Here is a 16411-nt window from a genome sequence, read left to right as displayed (position 1 = left end):
AGACATGTGTACATGCGTTTATGTGTACTTAATGACTATGTGTAGTACATGATGTTGGCGATGGGGTGAAATGTTGCTTCTCCCGACTGTTCAGAATACCCCCTTCAAAGAAAACTGCAAGACACCAGAAAACACGGTACACCATGATGTTCGGTGTACAACCAATGATTTACATTTTATTATACTACAACCATTTTAGTATAAAACACAAATATATCCTTTGAGCATAATGGGGAGCGACAATATATTACTATGGCGGTATTTACACAGATGTCCATGATACAGTAGTCCAGATACACTATAGAGTTCAGGTTCTAAGAGCTCAGTCTTTGTCAGGTTACTGAGGGGACTCTCAGCTGTAGCTGGGCACAACACTTACGAAATTGGTTACTACAAAACTTTCTTCACTAGTTCATCAGGCACTGTGCTTAAAAATAGCTTGTAAACCTGGTACGACCAAGTTTGGTAAAGTTACTGTACACGAGTACACAAATAGAACATTTCTTTTACGTAGGTAATCTTCCATTCTAACCTCGTCGGTCAGACATTTTTTTAGGCTTGGACATATACAAGACTGGGCCCCCTCCATGGGGTTGACACGTGTGTTCCATGAGACATGGGACAAACGGAATTCATTGATGGTTGGACTCACAGTGACCACCACTTGTACAGCAGCAGCTTGTGCCACTGGGGGATGAACTGTGGGTGCCTGTTGGTCCGGCCAAACCTCCGCAGCAGTTGGAGTAGGCCAAGGTACTTTGGTTGATACCCGCTGGTTAGGCCAAACCTCCTCGACAACAGGAGTAGGCCTGAGTACATCTAAAAAAAGATGCAGTAGTGATGGAAAAAAAACGTATTTAACGAAATTCATATTTTTTATAATAACATTTTTATTCGTTTTTAAACAGGGATCAATTTATGTCAGCGGGCAGGGCACTAAAAATGTAGCCGACAATAGTAGAAATGTAGTGTGTGTGTTATTCACTTTTTTTTCTTTATTTTTTATATTTTTTAGGTACTAGTAGTTCCTTTACTAATAGACAGATTGCCCCGGGTGTCACTCCTGATCGTCCATAATATAGCAGAGATGGGGAGCGGCTCTATTCAGCACTCGCATTTCTGCACTATAATCCGAATAGAAATTCACATCACTCATTCATATTTTGCGCCCAGAGTGGGGATTGGCCGGATGGTGGCAGCCAATCACTGCTCTCAGAGGGAAATATGAATGGTGAGTTTCCGGCTGGAGTACAGAGAAGAGATGCGAGCGCAGGAGAAAGCCTCTCCGCATCTCAGGGGTGAAGGATGATCACAGCGGGTGTCAGGAGTGACACCCTTTGTGATCTGTCCTTAACTGCAGGTACTTCTGCTCCCGGCATGGAGCAGAGTGTGCTCCATGTTGGGAGCTGTAGTACATGCAGTTAACGACAGACACCCGTTGTGATCCTCCTGTATTATGTATAGATGCGGCTGCCGCTCCTCTATTGTCCCCTGGACTGACGTATATTTACACCTATTCATATTTCCCACAGAGAGTTGTGATTGGCTGGAACCATCTGGAAAATATGAATAGGTGTATATATACGTCAGTGCAGGGGACCATAGAAGAGCGGCAGCCGCATCTATACATTATACAGAAGGATCGCAAAGGGTGTCAGAAGTACAGGTACTACTATTCCCATCATGGAACTGTGTGTATCATGCTGGGAGTAGTAGTACTACCTTAAAAATGTTTTTTTTTTAAAGAAAAAAAAGTGAAAAACACACACACATTACATTTGTATTATTGTCGGCTGCATTTTTAGTGCCCTTTGTGCCCACATAAATTGATCCCTGTTTTAAAAATGAATAAAAATTTCTATAAAAAAAAAGGATTAATTTCGTAATTTTTTCCATCACAACTGCATCCTTTTTTTTTTTTTTTTTTTTTTAATGGTACCCTACAATTAAAAAAAAAATTAAAAAAAAGGTATCTCTATCAATTTTTGGGATCGCTAAAGTCCAAAAATGAATAAAAACCGCTTGCAAAAACACCAAAGTTAAAACCCACATGTAATTTTTCTTGCCATTTTTTTTTACTCCCATAGACTTCAATAGGAGAAAAACTCCACAATTTCAGGGGAACAAAAATGCCATAGATTCAAAATACTGCGACTTTGCAAAACCGCCAAGGAGCTGAAAAATGCCAAAAAAGAGTGAAAACACGCAAAAAGGATAAAAAAAAAACAAACAAAAAAAAACCACCAAACTGAAAAATGCAAAGTGGAAAAATTATTTTGCGATTTCTTATTGATTTAAAGCTAACATCTGGCCGCAGCATTTTTTTTCAATGAACAAAAACGCCATGAGGGACGTTTTGGCATTTCTTTTGGGAAAAAACGCACAAAAAAAAACCAAATAGAAACTTAGCCTTACTCTACATTTCCATAACAATGAGTTTAATTGTTGAAAGTTTTGGAAGAAAATAATAAGGTCAATGGCGAATGAACAGGACAGAATATTCAACAGAAAGAACTAAGAGAAAATGAGAATCTGCTGAGGGTAATGTGGTTTTTATCCTCCCTGGTCATGGGAAAGTTGTTTTACTGACAGTATCTTGCCTATTACATTTACTTGTAAAAGAGTTGTATGAAAGGATTAGGTTTTTCTACTTTATCCTGCTAAACTATATGGGGATTTTTTTTCTTCCAAATAATTCTTTGGAGTTATTGGGTTAAAGGGGTACTCCGATGAAAAACAAGTGTTTTCAAATCAACTGGTGCCAGAAAGTTATGCAGATTTGTAAATTACTTCTATGAAAAAAATCTTATCAGCTGCTGTATGCTCCCGAGGAAGTTGTGTAGTTCTTTCCAGTCTGACCACAGTGCTCTCTGCTGACACCTCTGTCCATGTCAGGAACTGTCCAGAGTAGAAGCAAATTCCCATAGCAAACCTTCTCCTGCTCTGGACAGTTCCTGACACGGACAGAGGTGGCAGAGAGCACTGTGGTCAGACTGGAAAGAACTACACAACTTCCTCTGGAGTATAAAGGAGCTGATAAGTACTAGAAGGGTTAAGATTTTTATATAGAAGTAATTTACCAATCTATATAACTTTCTGGCACCAGTTGATTTTAAAACCTTTTTTTTTCACTGGAGTACCCCTTTAAATCTGACATATTTACTAGAGCAGTGGTTACCAAACTGTGGCCCTCCAGTTGTTGCAAAACTACAACTCCCAGCATGCCCGGACAGCCGTTGGCTCTCTGGGCATGCTGGGAGTTGCAGGTTTGCAACTTCTGGAGGTCCACAGTTTTGGAGACCACTGTATTAGAGGAGCTGCCAGCAGAAATTCAGCATATAGGTTGTAGAAACTCCATTCACATGCATGGGATTGTTGTCAGATTGTTGTCAGATTTGTAGCAGATTTTGGGGACCCTTACAATTTCTATAATATTGTTGTAAATGGTTGTATAGTGTCCCAAGAGTCCACCACAAAGCGTGTGTGTAAATGTTTTATGTGTCTTTTATATTTTGTTTGGTTTACGGTACTTTGTTTTACCCTGCATTAAGCTTTATACTGTGATGCTACCAGGCAAGGGTAAGGTTGTAAAAGTGTTAAAGGGGTATTCCAGGCAAAACCTTTTTTTTATATATATCACCTGGCTTCGGAAAGTTAAACAGATTTGTAAATTACTTCTATTAAAAAATCTTAATCCTTCCAATAGTTATTAGCTTCTGAAGTTTTCTGTCTAACTGCTGAATGAGGATGTCACGTCCCGGGAGCTGTGCATGATGGGAGAATATCCCCATAGGAACTGCACAGCTCCCGGGACGTGAGTCATCAGAGAGCAGTTAGACAGAAAACAACAACTCAACTTCAGAAGCTAATAACTATTGGAAGGATTAAGATTTTTTCATAGGAGTCATTTACAAATCTGTTTAACTTTCCGGAGCCAGTTGATATATAAAAAAAAGTTTTGGCCTGGAATACCCCTTTAACCCATACACTTACACACAACTTGTTAGAAGGGAATTGGATCTTGGCTTGCCAGGATAGATGACAGTATACTCCAGGGCAGTATGGAGTGAGTAGTTCTAGCTGAGTTGCCTGTTTAGACTAAGTGTAGGTGAGAAACAAAGTTTTGTCTGTGGTGATAAGATGTACAAGGGCCTCATAGCTAGATACTAGGACCCAAGTAGTTTTACAGCCGTGCCTAGTGCATACTACAGAGGTAGTTCTTGTGGCTTTCACTTCATGGATATAACAGACCTGTACCCCACAGCTGGGAATTGGAGTTCCGAACGAACAAAGACTAGAAAGAAAAGAAAACTGTGAGCCAAACAGATTGATCCCTGGGAAAAATAAAAATCCAACTCCATTGTCTCTGGCTGTTATTGCATCATTCATCTTCAGCTAGGGGGCATACACACAAAGGGAGTTCCCCAGAGAAATGCCGCTACCATCATCCTTGTGCAATCCCCTCTCTGCCACCATTGTCCGAAGCCCCCATCAACCAACTAGATAGATAGATACGAATAAATGCAGCAGCACTCCGTGGCGGATGAAAAAAGTGGAGTTAGGCTTTAATCATCAAGTGCAGTACACAACGTTTCGACCATCTCACACGGTCTTTGTCAAGCTTGACAAAGACCGTGTGAGACGGTCGAAACGTTGTGTACTGCACTTGATGAATAAAGCCTAACTCCACTTTTTTCATCCGCCACGGAGTGCTGCTGCATTTTTTTCGGATATTTTGGGGACCCTGCCGGGTTGGACCAGCTTGCACACGTTATTGCATAGGAGTGCGGTTCTCCTACAAGAATCTAGATAGATAGATAGACAGATATGAGATAGATAAGAGATAGATAGATATGAGATAGATAGATATGAGATGGATAGATAGATAGATAGATAGATATGAAATAGATAGATAGATATGAGATAGATAGATAGATAGATATGAGATAGATATGAGATAGATAGATAGATATTAAATAGATAGATAGACAGATAGATATGAAATAGATAGATAGACAGATAGATAGATATGAGATAGATAGATATTAGATAGATAGATAGATAGATAGATAGATAGATAGATATGAGATAGATAGATATGAAATAGATAGATAGACAGATAGATATGAGATAGATAGATAAACAAAGGATAAGTTGGCCAGCACTATTGATTCCAAACTATTATATGGACCTTGCTTATAGGTGCAGGCTGCTGGGCTAAATATACAGCAACAGAAGAATACAGCAGCACACTGCTATCGCAAAGATATAGATAAAACATGAGTCTATACATACAACATGAGAAGCTATACAGCTATGGTGCAATAAATGAAAGTATAAAATTGTGAAGTAATGAAATAGTGAGGTACTTAGCTTGCAATTTGGCGGCCAAATAGCTTGGACCGTCCCATTGGGACAGACCCTACACTATGAATATGCCTCTGTGTGAATAGTTCAGCAGGCATTGCAGGATCTGAAACATCCAAGTCACCTTTTATACACCTGATAGCGGTGGGTGGGGTGCAAGAGCCAACATGGAGGTGGCCACTCCCCCACATGTGTAATACAAACAAAGGATAAGTTGGCCAGCACTATTGATTCCAAACTATTATATGGACCTGGTTTACAGGTGCAGGGTGCTGGGCTAAATATACAGCAACAGAAGAATGCAGCAGCACACTGCCAGCACAAAGATATAGGTGAAACATGAGTATATAGATACAACATGAGAAGCTATACAGCTATGGTGCAATAAATGAAAGTATAAAATTGTGAAGTAATGAAATAGTGAGGTACTTAGCTTGCAATTTGGCGGCCAAATAGCTTGGACCGTCCCACCACGGTAAGGTGACCTCATTGGGACGGACCCTACACTGTGAATATGCCTCTGTGTGAATAGTTCAGCAGGCATTGCAGGATCTGAAACATCCAAGTCACCTTTTATACACCTGATAGCGGTGGTTGGGATGCAAGAGCCAACATGGAGGTGGCCACTCCCCCATATGTGTAATACAAACAAAGGATAAGTTGGCCAGCACTATTGATTCCAAACTATTATATGGACCTGGCTTACAGGTGCAGGCTGCTGGGCTAAATATACAGCAACAGAAGAATACAGCAGCACACTGCCAGCACAAAGATATAGATAAAGTGTATAGATACAACATGACGGTCCAAGCTATTTGGCCGCCAAATTGCAAGCTAAGTACCTCACTATTTCATTACTTCACAATTTTATACTTTCATTTATTGCACCATAGCTGTATAGCTTCTCATGTTGTATCTATATACTCATGTTTTATCTATATCTTTGTGCTAGCAGTGTGCTGCTGTATTCTTCTGTTAATAGATAGATAGATAGATATGAGATAGATAGATAGAAACAATATAAAATAGATACATGGATAGAAAAGATAGAACATGTACCTGGAGATTAACCATTATAGTTGCTGTCATCGTCTTTGTATTATACTCGGATCCCATCAATAAATGTTACGTAGTTTTTGCCATTTAATGAGTTGTTTCCTGATTGTTCCGCCCTCCCGGGGTGCGCAGTCATATCTTCTCTGCTCTCAGATACATTAAGTAGAGATCATCAGGGACATCAATAAAAAGCCATTCTACACATCTATCTATAGTTACATTGTGTTGTCTTCACTGTTATTGAGCCATTGAATATTTTCCACACTGATCTCTCTGTCTATTAATAACCAGAGAGAAGATGGAGATGGCACTCACCAGGTACCTGCACGCATGAAATAGAGCTTTTTTCTTCATCGAGTGGTGCGTGCCATATTTTCTACTAGTTATTAATGGAATTTATTAATATTAATAGTTATTAATAGATATCTCCTGCCAGGATTAGAGCTGTATTAAAGGAAATCTGCCACTAGTTTCACCCACACTAACCAACGGTACTGGCTGGTAGTGCAGGTGACACTGAATAAAATGATACCTTCCATGTCTGGATCCGTCGCTGTGTTCTGGAGATATCTTTATTATTATGAATATGTAAATGAGCAGCCAAGGCATGGGCGGGGCTTTGATTGCGGCCTCTACAACTCCCAGAATGCCCAGCTGTCTGAGAATGCTGGGAGTTCTAGTTTTGCTTTGTGCAGTAGGCACTAAGACAGAGCAGGAAATTAAGTGAATATAAAAAGCCGGGTCAAGCACTGAACGAACGATCGTAGCCCCGCCCACCTATTCAGAAAAATATAGATATATCTGAAACGCAGCAACGGAATCAGACACAAAAGGTATCATTTTAATCAGTGTCACCCGCACTACCAGCCAGTACTGCTGATTAGTGCAGGTGAAACTAGTGACAGATTCCCTTTAACCCCTTCACGACCACGGACATAAATGTACGTCCTGGTTTGCTGGGACTTCCCGCACCAGGGCATACATTTACGTCCTGTGTATGACCGCGAGCATCGGAACGATGCTCGCGTCATACACGGCAGGTTCTGGCTGGTAGTAGCAGCCGGGAACCTGCCGGTAATGGCCGACATCTGCCATTAACCAATCAGATGCCGTGATCAATTCTGACCACGGCATCAGCGGCTGTGCGGTACTTTGAATGGATGATCGGATCGCCGCGGCAGCGCTGCGGGTGATCCAATCATCCATGGCAGCCGTAGGTCCCCTCACCTGGCTCTGGCCGTCTCCCGGTGTCTTCTGCTCTGGTCTGAGATTGAGCAGACCAGAGCAGAAGATCACCGATGATACGGATCAGTGCTGTGTCCTATACATAGCACTGAACAGTATTAGCAATCAAAGGATTGCTATAGATAGTCCCCTATGGGGATATAAAAAGTGTAAAATAAAAGTTGAAAAATGTAAAAATAAAAAGTAAAAAAAAAGTGAAAAATCCCCTCCCCCAATAAAAATGAAAATTGTCAATTTTCCCATTTTACCCCCAAAAAGCATAACATTTTTTTTTATAAACATATTTGGTATCGCCGCATGCGTAAATGTCCGTACTATCGAAATATAATGTTAATGATCCCGTATGGTAAGTGGCGTAAACGTAAAAATTTAAATTTTTGGCACATTTTATTTTAAAAAATTAATAAAAAATGATCTAAAAGTTTTAAATCTGCAAATGTGGTAGCGATAAAAAGTAAATATGACAGCGCAAAAAATGAGCCCTCATACCCCCTATATATGGAAAAATGAAAAAGTTATAGGTTGTCAAAATAGGGCGATTTAGATTACTGATTTTGTACAAAAAGTTTTAGATTTTTTTTAAGCGGTACAAAAATATAAAAGTATCTAGCCATGGGTATCATTTTAATTATATTGACCCACAGAATAAAGAACACATGTCATTTTTACCGTAAAGTGTATAGTGTGAAAATAAAACCCTCAAAAGTGCAAAATTGTGGTTTTCATTAAAATTTCCTCCCTAAAAAAAAATTTTGGGGGTTCGCCGTACATTTTATGGTAAAATGAGAGGTCTCATTACAAAGTACAATTGGTCCCGCAAAAAAACACAAGCCCTTATATGGGTCTGTAGATGGAAATATAAAGGAGTTATGGATTTTAGAAGCGGAGGAGGAAAAAACGAAAATGCAAAAATAAAATTGGCCTGGTCCTTTAGGTGAAAATGGGCTTGGTCCTTAAGGGGTTAAAGGAAAACTGTCAGCTTTCTCCCCCCGCACTAACCAGCGGTACTGGCTGGTACTACGGGGGACACTGATCAGTTTGATCCTTACCGTGCCCGGACCCGCCCCGCCGTTTTGCCGTCATCTATTTTCAGTATATTTAAATGAGGTGCTAACTGGCACTCTGACATCAGTGCCGGGCCACAGTGCCGCCCAGCTCATCAATATTCCTCCCCTTCCTCTTCTCACCACTCTGTAATGAAGAGAGAGGGGAGGAATATTGATGAGTAGTGTTGAGCGGCATAGGCCATATTCGAATTCGCGAATATTCGCGAATATATGGACGAATATTCGCCATATATTCGCGAATATTCGCATATTCGTTATACCCTCGTTTTATTTTCGCATATGCGAATATTCGCGTATGCGAAAATAACATATGTGAAAAGTTGCATATACAAAATTAACGCATGCGAAAATTCGCATATGCGAACATTTGCATATGCGGAAATTAGCATGTGCTAATTTTCGCATATGCGAATTTCCGCACGTCAGTCTTACACAGTAGTATTACAGCCTTCTTTACACCACATAAGCTGGAAGCAGAGAGGGATGATCACTGTGATGTGTACTGTGAAGAAAAAAAAAAAAAAAAAAAAAACGAATATTCGTAATTACGAATATATAGCGCTATATTCGCGAAATTCGCGAATATGCGATATTCGCGAATAATATTCGAATTGCGAATATTCGCGAGCAACACTATTGATGAGCTGGTCGGCGTTGCAGCCAGCGGCACTGACGTCAGAGTGCCAGTTAGCCTGGCTGGTGCCAGTTAGAATGTCATTTGCATATACCAAAAATAGAAGATTAAGGCCGAACGGCGCGGCGGATCCGGGCTTGGTAAGGATCAAACTGATCAGTGTCCCCCACACTACCAGCCAGTACTGCTGGTTAGTGCGGGGGAAGAAAGCTGACAGTTTTCCTTTAAGGGGAGGGTGGTGCCAGAAGATTTCTATGTGTTTCTCTTTCCATTCCATCTCATACATGTAAACAATGCAATGCTTCTTTTTCACTTATATGCTTGTATTATGTGTTTTACTGTGTTATAAAAAGCAGTTTTTGGACCTAAAAGAAGATAGCTTGTACAGTATTATGTGTATATTTCAGAGTATAAACTGGTAATAAAGAGTCCTAATGTGAGTCCTAAAGTCCCTGTTATGATATATACTGTATATGCTCGAGTATAAGCCGAGAAAAACCGTGCTGAAAACACCCCCCTCGGCTTATACTCGAGTGAACTCTCCGCCTGTCAATCCCTTCATCAGTGATCTTCAACCTGCGGACCTCCAGATGTTGTAAAACTACAACTCCCAGCATGCCCGGACAGCCATCGGCTGTCCGGGCATGCTGGGTGTTGTAGTTTTGAAACCTCTGGAGGTCCGCAGGTGGAAGACCACTGTGGCCTTCGTTATCATCCAGCCCCCCCCCCCCCTTTTGTTTCGTACTCACCTCCCCTCGGCGGGAAGTTAGGGTGAGCTGGTCCGGGCCATCTATGCTGTAGGGACCGTACGGTGGGGAGGATTAGTCGTTGCGGGCTGTCCATTTTCACCGTGGGGGGTCTCTTCTCCGCGCTTTGGGCCCGGCCCCGGACTAGTGACGTTGCCTTGACGACAATGCACAGGGACGTTCATGTACAACGTCCCTGTGCGTCATCGTCAAGGCAACGTCACTAGTCCTGGGCCGGGCCCGAAGCGTGGAGTAAAGGCCCCCCCCCGGTGAAAATGGACAGCCCGCAACAACTAATCCTGCAGCATAGATGGCCCGGACCAGCTCACCCTAACTTCCCGCCGAGGGGAGGTGAGTACAAAACAAAAGGGGGGGTGGGGCTGGATGATGACGAAGGCCGCAGTGGTCTTCAACCTGCGGACCCCCATGCCGGGAGTTGTAGTTTTGCAACATCTGGAGGTCCGCAGGTTGAAGACCACTGATGAAGGGATTGACAGGCGATGATGATGAAGGGTGAAGGGGGGGGGATGATGACGGGGGTCTGGATGATTACATGGGGGATGATGTATTTCCCACCCTAGGCTTATAGTCGAGTCAATAACTTTTCCTGGGTTTTTTGGGGTAAAATTAAGGGCCTCGGCTTATATTCGGGTCGGCTTATACTCGAGTATATACAGTACATGATATCTACATGCAGTGCATTTGCATTTATTTTGATGCTATGGCTCTGAGAAGGAAGTCAGGATATTTGGAACATTCCATCAGTGCAGAATTGTGTGTGTATATATATATATATATATATATATATATATATATATACACAGTGGGGCAAAAAAGTATTTAGTCAGCCACCAATTGTGCAAGTTCTCCCATTTAAAAAGATGAGGCTGTAATTTTCATCATAGGTATACCTCAACTATGAGAGACAGAATGAGAAAAAAAATCCATAAAATCACATTGTCTGATTTTTAAAGAATTTATTCACAAATTATGGTGGAATATAAGTATTTGGTCAATAACAAAAGTTAATCTCAATACTTTGTTATATCCCCTTTGTTGGCAATGACAGAGGTCAAACGTTTTCTGTATGTCCTCACGAGGTTTTCACACACTGTTGCTGGTATTTTGGCCCATTCCTCCATGCAGATCTCCTCTAGAGCAGTGATTGTTTTGGGGCTGTCGCTGGGCAACACAGACTTTGAACTCCCTCCAAAGGTTTTCTATGGGGTTGAGATCTGGAGACTGGCTAGGCCACTCCAGGACCTTGAAATGCTTCTTACGAAGCCACTCCTTTGTTGCCCGGGCGGTGTGTTTGGGATCATTGTCATGCTGAAAGACCCGGCCATGTTTCATCTTCAATGCCCTTGCTGATGGAAGGAGGTTTTCACTCAAAATCTCACAATACATGGCCCCATTCATTCTTTCCTTTACACGGAACAGTCGTCCTGGTCTTGCTTGTTTGTAGATGACCGAATACTTATTTTCCACCATAATTTGCAAATAAATTATTTAAAAATCAGACAATGTGATTTTATGGATTTTTCTTTCTCATTTTGTCTCTCATAATTGAGGTATATACCCATGATGAAAATTACAGGACTCTCATCTTTTTAAGTGGCAGAACTTTCACAATTGGTGGCTGACTAAATACTTTTTTGCCCTACTTTGTGTGTGTGTGTGTGTGTGTATGTGTGTATATATATATATATATATATATATATATATATATATATATGAGATTCCTCAATATCATTTAGAATGCACTCAGAAAGTTTAAAATAATGCTTAAATAATAGAAAAAAATCCAGGTTTGCCCCCCATCATTTTGCACTCAATACCTTTATAATGACAATGTGAGAACAGAATTATTTTAATTTTTGCAAATATATTAAAAAGACAAAACAAAAATTTCACATGGATATTAAAGGGGTTATCCAGGAAAAAATACTTTTTTTTTATATATCAACTGGCTCCAAAAAGTTTAACAGATTTGTAAATTACTTCTATTAAAAAAATCTTAATCCTTTCAATACTAATGAGCTGCTGAAGTTGAGTTTTGTTCTCTGATGACACGTGTCTCGGGAACTGTCCAGAGTAGAAGCAAATCCCCCATAGCAAACCTCTTCTTTGTGCAGTTCCCGAGACAAGCAGAGATGTCAGCAGAGAGCACTGTTGCCAGACAGAAAAGAACAACTCAACTTCAGCAGCTGATATTTATTGGAGGATTAAGATTTTTTAATAGAAGTAATTTACAAATCTGTTTAACTTTCTGGAGCCAGTTGATACTTTATTTTTATATTTTCCTGGAATACCCCTTTAACTATTCAGACAATTTGCTATGACAGCTCTGGGGCCTCACATTTGTCCTGATCGTCGCTGAGATGTTTCTGCACCTTGATAGGAGTCACCCAGGGATGCCATAGTATTCTGTATGTGACCGCCACCTTCTGTAGGACACAGGCAAACAAAGCGCCCGTAGCTTTCAATGGACACGACGGGTGTCACGGAAAGAAAGCCATTCATAGCGGCATCTTGGTCATTAGCTCGGTCAGTCTTGTCCCGGCCGGAGGGGTTGTTGCGTAAAACTTTGCAACTTTTGCGAAATTTGTAAGTAAAAAATCAGTGTGTAAACTGTGCACCTAGGAAACCGCACCCAGTAAGTGCCCGCTGCATTTTGCCAGCGCAGAAAGCCATATATGCCAGCGGAAAGCCGCCACATAAATGCGGCACAAGCTGTACGCCACGACTATGCAAATATATAGCACCTCCTGCAGCCTGTTCCAAACTACTGTGAAAACATTCATTTAGGCCGGGATTACATTTGGCGCGTTTGTCAAAAAAAACACCATGAGTAAGATCTATCAAAACCTGTGCAGAGGAAAAGTTGACTAGTTTCCCATAGCAACCAATCAGATCGCTTCTTTCATTTTTGAAAAGACCTGTGAAAAATTAAACAAGCAATCTGATTGGTTGCTATGGCCAATTGGACCACTTTTCTCATTCACCGTTTTTGATAAATCTCCGCCCATGCTCGCTGCAGGCAAATGTTAGGTTGGAATCAATAGGATAATATGAAATGCCAGACACTAATGGTGTTTTCTTCATCCTTTTGGGTATGTTCACACTACGTAATTCCCACGGAATTCCACAATCGGAATTACGCGCAGTGAACATAAACATCAGTGTGAATGGGCTTCCGCGAGACCTGTTCACACTGTGGAATTTCAGCGGCGGAAATTGTTCTGCGCAAAGAAAGAACATGTTCATTCTTTGTGCGGAAGTCCGCGAGCACTGCATAACCGTCAATGGTGACGGCGCAGTGCCGCGCAGCCCCTACTGCTGCCAGAATTTATTCCGTTCATAACCCGTAGTGTGAACATACCCTTATGGCGTTTTTAGGCTATAAAATTTATGGGATGCCGATAGTATGTTTTTTTTTTTTTTTTAAAGGAAAATTCATTATCAGAATCACTTGACTCGTAATGAGAAAACCCGGGGGGTGGTTTGGGGGGGGGGGGGGGGAACCGCCAAAGGGGGAAGAAAAAGGCCAATAATAATAATAATAATAATACACTTTGGGGGAAATGTATGAAAATTTGTCCAGAGGAAAAGTTGACCAGTTGCCCATAGCAACCAATCAGATCGCTTCTTTCACTTTTCTGAGGCCTTTTTAAAAATGAAAGTAGCGATGTGATTGGTTGTTATGGGCAACTGGTTTACTTTTCCTCTTTACTCTTTATGAGGGAGCAGTTTTTTGTGGTGTTTTTTTTTTAATTTTTGACCAAAAACACCTCAAACAACAATGGCGTCTGTTCCTAGGCTTAGGCTGGGATTAAACACGATTTATGTGTGGCGTTTTGCAATCTTGAAAACATTCATTTAGGCCGGGATTACATTTGTCAAAAAAGACACTATGAGTGAGATCTCTCCTTGTGCAAAGGAAAAGTTGACTAGTTTTCCATAGCAACCAATCAGATCGCTTCTTTCATTTTTGAAAAGACCTGTGAAAAATTAAACAAGCAATCTGATTGGTTGCTATGGGCGCAACTGGACAACTTTTCCCCTTCACCGTTTTTGATAAATCTCCGCACAAGCTCGCACATGTTAGGTTGGAATCAATAGGGTAATATGAAACGCCAGACACTAATGGTGTTTTCTGGTTCTCTTTATGTCTCCCCCCTTCTGACAGACGTCTGTCCAGCTGTTGCAAAACTACAACTCCCAGCATGCCCTGACAGCCGAAGGCTGTCAGGGCATGCTGGGAGTTGTAGTTTTGCAACAGCTGGACAGCCACAGGGCATCACTGATGCAGTATGTCGGCCCATGCTGCCTGATCTTGAACTGGCGTCAAGGGCCACAACCACTTTAAAGGGGTACTCCGGTGAAAACCTTTTTTCTTTTAAATCAACTGGTGGCAGAAAGTTAAACATATTTGTAAATTACTTCTATTAAAAAATCTTAATCCTTCCTGTACTTATTAGCTGCTGAATACTACAGAGGAAATTCTTTTCTTTTTGGAATTCTCTCTGATGACATCACGAGCACAGTTCTCTCTGCTGACGTTATTATAATAATAACGCTTTATTTATTTATTGTTGTCCTTAGTGGGATTTGAACCCAAGTCCCCAGAACTGCAAGGCAGCAGTGCTAACCACTGAGCCACCATGCTGCCCTTAGCCTACATCTGCTGTGCATGGTTGCTAAAATGGACAGAGATGTCAGCAGAGAGCACTGTGTTCGTGATGTCATCAGTGTTCCAAAAAGAAAGGAATTTCCTCTGTAGCATTCAGCAGCTAATAAGTACTGGAAGGATTAAGATTTTTTTAATAGAAGTAATTTACAAATATGTTTAACTTTCTGCCACCAGTTGATTTAAAAGAAAAAAATGTTTTCACCGGAGTACCCCTTTAAGGTTTATTCACATGTACTGGATCCTGCGCAGATTTTATGTTCAGGATTTGTAACTGCAGATTAGAAGCTGCGCTCAGTCAGATTGAAACCAATCAGATTGCTTCTTTCATTTTTCAGAGGCCTTTCAGAGGTTTTGAGAAATCTCCCCGAGTGTCTAGTTAGGAGAATCAAATATAATGCACCCACAGGTAGTGGCGCCATTTTAATAAGAATTTACCAAAATCCCCTAGATAACAGTCATGCAAAATATGTTAAAAAGCTGTTTTGGATTTTAGCCAATCAGAGAGCAGCACTGCCCAAATTGAACTCCCACGAGGTAACAGTGTGTCATAACCATTGTCCACCAGAGAGCAGCACTGAGCAGAAATAACACGGCTCCTGCTCATTCTTCATCAGTGAGGGGCCCATGCTGGACACTGTAGGGACCCGGGAATGCAGATTCATACACATGACTGGTAAGTGTATTTTCTATGTACATTTCTATAATAATCACCAAATAAATAATCTTTCTTTCCTTTTCCTATTTCAGATGCAGTATTTCCAGGATGTGGAGTCGCATTTCCGGATAGCAAGAAGTTAGATGAAGGCACAGCCCCAGGAATCACGCACATACATGAACACATTTCCCCAAATTCTAGAGGTAACCTCCTTTAGTATGCCCAGAGGAAGGGCAGTACAGTAGCCATGGATTCCCTACAGGTTTCCTCCCCTCTGGAGGTTTTTCCTGTCCTCCGTGTTACTGTACGCTCTTTGTGAGTGATGGAAGGTTACAAAAAAATCCCTACACAAACATTTTAATAAATAATAAATAAAGTTCCCCCTTTTTTAAACCGTTCTTTGACTTGCTCGATTCATTTATTTTATGTCCGTGTGTGAAAAATAGTGTTAGCAAAATGTAGATGACATGAGTTTTTTTTTTTTTAGTGTCCAAAGCTGCTCTCCTGCGCGATCTGCACAATGCAGTGTGGAGAGAGGCAGCTGATGCTGGGTGGTACAGTTGCCGAGGCAACCATAGGACACCCAGCAAGTTCCGTGCACGAGCCTTTTTCTGAAGAACGGGACTCATGCAGGGAACTTTCTAGGGGTCATACAGTTGCAAAGGATCAACTTTTGGGTACGTACACTGGCCCTTAACCCCTTAACGACACAGGACGTATATTTACGTCCTGCGCCGGCTCTCGCGATATGAAGCGGGATCGCGTTGCGATCCTGCATCATATCGCGTCGGTCCCGGCGCTCATCAACGGCCGGGACCCGCGGCTAATACCCCACATCGCCGATCGCGGCGATGTGCGGTATTAACCCTTTAGAAGCGGCGGTCAAAGCTGACCGCCGCTTCTAAAGTGAAAGTAAAAGTGACCCGGCTGCTCAGTCGGGCTGTTCGG

At 41.5% G+C, this 16411-nt stretch overlaps 1 long non-coding RNA gene across 1 annotated transcript; it reads left to right on the top strand.

Moving 5' to 3' along the window:
• The first annotated feature begins 13863 nt into the window (after positions 1–13863).
• LOC130360512 (uncharacterized) lies at positions 13864–15841 on the top strand. Its single transcript, XR_008890689.1, has 4 exons — positions 13864–13962; positions 15144–15214; positions 15302–15481; positions 15556–15841. It is a non-coding gene; the product is annotated as an uncharacterized LOC130360512 (long non-coding RNA).
• Positions 15842–16411: the final 570 nt, after the last annotated feature.

Source organism: Hyla sarda, chromosome 3 (assembly GCF_029499605.1).
Source record: "Hyla sarda isolate aHylSar1 chromosome 3, aHylSar1.hap1, whole genome shotgun sequence".
NCBI classification, from domain to species: domain Eukaryota; kingdom Metazoa; phylum Chordata; class Amphibia; order Anura; family Hylidae; genus Hyla; species Hyla sarda.
This window is presented reverse-complemented; position numbering and strand designations above follow the sequence as displayed.